This window comes from Gobio gobio (genome assembly GCF_949357685.1).
Source record: "Gobio gobio genome assembly, chromosome: 21".
NCBI lineage: Eukaryota > Metazoa > Chordata > Actinopteri > Cypriniformes > Gobionidae > Gobio > Gobio gobio.
In genome coordinates this window covers 3,537,585-3,542,656 of record NC_137117.1, presented here as the reverse complement: position 1 = coordinate 3,542,656, position 5,072 = coordinate 3,537,585, and positions in this window count along the sequence as shown.

Sequence of the window (5,072 nt, the reverse complement as noted above, 5' to 3'; positions counted from 1 at the left end):
GTTTGAAGACTCCCACCACGGAGCAGATGACCACCACAGCAGCAGAGACAGGTTTGAAGATTCCCACCACGGAGCAGATGACCACCACAGCAGCAGAGACAGGTTTGAAGACTCCCACCACGGAGCAGATGACCACCACAGCAGCAGAGACAGGTTTGAAGACTCCCACCACGGAGCACACGACCATCACAGCAGCAGAGACAGGTTTGAAGACTCCCACCACGGAGCAGACGACCATCACAGCAGCAGAGACAGGTTTGAAGACCCCAATGGCGGAGCAGATGACCACCACAGCAGCAGAGACAGGTTTGGAGACCCCCACGGTGGAGCAAATGACCACCACAGCAGCAGAGACAGGTTTGGAGACCCCCACGGTGGAGCAGACGACCACCACAGCAGCAGAGACCGGTTTGAAGACCCCAATGGCGGAGCAGATGACCACCACAGCAGCAGAGACAGGTTTGAAGACTCCCACCACGGAGCAGACGACCATCACAGCAGCAGAGACAGGTTTGAAGACCCCAATGGCGGAGCAGACGACCACCACAGCAGCAGAGACCGGTTTGAAGACCCCAATGGCGGAGCAGATGACAGGGTTCCTACACAATTTTCATTTCAAAATTCCAGACTTTTCCAGACTCGAATTTCCAGACTTCCCTACAGATTTTTCCGACCATATTTAACTTGTTCTGATAAATTGTTTTCAAATTCAACTGCTAACAAGTGTTACATTATAAAGATTTAGTATTGGCGTTTTTGCCTTTTATTAGGATAGGAAAGTAGCTAGACAGGAAGTAAGGTGGGAGAGAGAGGGGGGCGGGATTGGGAAAAGTCCATGAGGCAGGACTCGAACTCGGGTCTCCCGAAGCACAACAGCACTACATGGCGAACCACTTACCCACAATGCTATCGGCACCAACAAGTATGTTACACTCTGAGTCAAAACCTCTATGTAGGCTATCTAATATTTAGAAATCCTATATTAAAATATTGCCTTTTGTGACCTTAACGATCAAAATGCTAAATCAGTCACAATTTTTTAAAAGGGTTATTAATTTACCCAAAAATGAAATTTCTATCATAATATACTTACCCTCATGTCATTCTAAACTAATAAGAATTTTGTTAATCTTGGAAATATTGGACACATGAAGATATTTAAAGGATTAGTTCACCTTAAAATGAAAATGTCCTAATCATTTACTCACCCCAATGCATCCAAAATGGCAACCAACTCAAAAACTTAATTTATCTTTCACTAAAGAAAGTAATGCATGGATATATTGGATGGCATTGAGGTGAGTAAATGATTAGGACATTTTCATTTTGGGGTGAACTAATCCTTTAATAAAAGGGACTAAAATCTCTCAAATTTAAAATATAAAAAATATTAATATAATAAAGTCTTATGGTTTTGAAAGACATGGGGGTGAATAAATGACAAATTTTCATTTTGGGTGTACTATTCCTTTAAGGACTCCACTATCGACTCTGTTTTATCCTCAAACCCAACTTGCTTTCTCAAACTACAAAGTGCTGTGTTAACCACTGTTGAACTGTGAAAAGGAAGGAACACACAGGTCTGACCTTTACTGCCATATAGGCTACAATTCCATACTTTTCCAAACCCCGTAGGAACCCTGAGATGACCACCACAGCAGCAGAGACAAGTTTGAAGAACCCCACGGTGGAGCAGATGACACCACAGCAGCAGATACAGGTTTGAAGACTCCCACGGCGGAGCAGACGACCACCACAGCAGCAGAGACAGGTTTGAAGACCCCCACGGTGGAGCAGACGACCACCACAGCAGCAGAGACAGGTTTGAAGACCCCCACCACGGAGCAGATGACCACCACAGCAGCAGAGACAGATTTGAAGACCCCCACCACAGAGCAGATGACCACCACAGCAGCAGAGACAGGTTTGAAGACCCCCACCACGGAGCAGATGACCACCACAGCAGCAGAGACAGATTTGAAGACCCCCACCACGGAGCAGATGACCACCACAGCAGCAGAGACAGATTTGAAGACCCCCACCACAGAGCAGATGACCACCACAGCAGCAGAGACAGGTTTGAAGACCCCCACCACGGAGCAGATGACCACCACAGCAGCAGAGACAGATTTGAAGACCCCCACCACGGAGCAGATGACCACCACAGCAGCAGAGACAGATTTGAAGACCCCCACCACAGAGCAGATGACCACCACAGCAGCAGAGACAGGTTTGAAGACCCCCACCACGGAGCAGACGACCACCACAGCAGCAGAGACAGGTTTGAAGATTCCCACCACGGAGCAGACGACCACCACAGCAGCAGAGACAGGTTTGAAGACCCCCACCACGGAGCAGACGACCATCACAGCAGCAGAGACAGATTTGAAGACCCCCACCACGGAGCAGATGACCACCACAGCAGCAGAGACAGATTTGAAGACCCCCACCACAGAGCAGATGACCACCACAGCAGCAGAGACAGGTTTGAAGATTCCCACCACGGAGCAGACGACCACCACAGCAGCAGAGACAGATTTGAAGACCCCCACCACAGAGCAGATGACCACCACAGCAGCAGAGACAGGTTTGAAGACCCCCACCACGGAGCAGATGACCACCACAGCAGCAGAGACAGATTTGAAGACCCCCACCACAGAGCAGATGACCACCACAGCAGCAGAGACAGGTTTGAAGACTCCCACCACGGAGCAGACGACCACCACAGCAGCAGAGACAGGTTTGAAGACTCCCACCACGGAGCAGACGACCACCACAGCAGCAGAGACAGGTTTGAAGACCCCCACCACGGAGCAGACGACCACCACAGCAGCAGAGACAGGTTTGAAGACTCCCACCACGGAGCAGATGACCACCACAGCAGCAGAGACAGGTTTGAAGACTCCCACCACGGAGCAGATGACCACCACAGCAGCAGAGACAGGTTTGAAGACTCCCACCACGGAGCAGACGACCACCACAGCAGCAGAGACAGGTTTGAAGATGAGATCAACAAAGAAAAAAAAATATCACTCCGTGCTCTTGACTGAATAACTTAAATAAGAGTTAATCTATAATTATACAGTGGAGACTATGCAGTGATATTTCACGTTGGATTACCATTTCTGTACCTGGAAATCTAGTTAAGACCTACATGAAAAACCTGAAAATAACTATTTATTTCATTTGTATGTTTGTTCTGTTGTATTTGTGCTGTTGCTCGTAATTTTATTATTTGTTCTAAATTTTATTACTAACCGGCCCAATAACGTGACGTGCAATTTTGATGTACAAACCCCTTTATGAAGTCAAAATAAGGAAATGTTTAATAAAAAGCACATTGATTGAATCTATTGATCTCTGTTTATCAAATGATATGAACATACTGTATATTGAGGGTATTACAAAGTTAACATACATAAACATGAAAAAAAAAATTTCATCTGGGAAGAAACCACACGGAGTTTGTGTGTAACAGTTTCCACACTGAAAACCACATCAGTATTTCTTTACAGTGGAGCCTAATGAATTTCTTTGGAAAAATATTGCATAACATAAACATTAATTATTTAAGAACATTATTATGTGTAAGTGTTATGTGTAACAAAATAGACCGGAATTGTAAATTCCAGATTTCAACAACGAAATTACAATTTAGTTACTAGTAAAACTGCTATGCCCAAATAATTTTTTAATGAACAGAATCAAATCTTAATCTTAAATGTGATTTTATGCGCACTGTAGTGACCAATCTGCAGGTAACAGAGCAATTCAAACACTGCAGTCCCACTGAACGTTTCTACTTATATAACACCAAATATTGAACATTATTCACCACATGAACGCGCTAATCCACAAGAAACTGTAACGTATTAAACTCTGAACGCCGGACACTGACGTCACTGCCATTACACGATAGGCTGAGGGGCCTCATGTGATCCAAGTTTCTCCAATGGTACGACCCTCTCATCTTCACAATAAGACGACAATCTCTGGTCAACTGCATACTTCTGTCACTCGCCATATTCATAAATAAAGGAAAGAAGCACGGGCTATAAGCAGTGGAAGGTGTCTAGCAGCTCATAAACAAAAACAGTTTGGAAACAGTGTGAAATAAAACATGAATCAACATTAAATAGCTTCACATTAGCAGTGCATCAGCAATAATCAAAAGAGCAATGTTGGTAACAACGGCAAACTCTAAACCAGCTCATTTGCCTATGAATAGCCTTCTCAAGTTATAGTTCCCACAGTTATTCTCTGATATGAACAACAATCATTATGTCTGTCAGCACTACCAAACTTCTGTAACGTCTTATTCAACACATAATTGTTTTCACAAGTCAAACCAGCAGCAGAATATAAGTTAAGTCACTTACCTGCTTTCTGTCGTTATTGGGGCAGTTGTGATGTTGTTCAGGACATTCACTCTCATGAGCGCTTCAGATTCATCCGCGCGGAGCCGAAGCACAACTCACATAATGACCAAAACAATGTTCCTCCGCAGGTTACATGTAGTTTTATGCTTAGTCCAATATAGACACTTTATAGCTTGAATAACTTTTTTTGTTCAAAATGATTTAAATAAGTACATTAACTTCACATTTCCTCATTCAAACCCTCCAGCATGTCCACTGTAAGTGCTTTAGTGTAGACATAATTGATTGGTTGGTTTAATAAAATGAGCAATGAAAATCATTTCTGTGATGTTTGACAGCATGTCACTGATACTTTCGATATAAAACTAGTCCTGCAGAGCAATCCCTGCTCTTTTACCGCTCAGTCAAGCACATTTCACAAACACTGCAGTCCTACTGAACACTTACTAGTGATATAACACCAAATATTGAACATTATTCACCACACAAACGCGCTAATCCACAATAAACTGTGTAACAAAATGTAACTGACTGTCATAAAACTTAATATCACTGACGTCACTGCCATCACACGATAGGCTGAGGTGCCTCACTAGCCGTTATTGTTGAACCATAAACAGAGCGAGAAAAAGTACGAAATAAAACATGAATCAACTAGGGCTGTAATCAACCAAAGAAAATCTTGGTCGACTG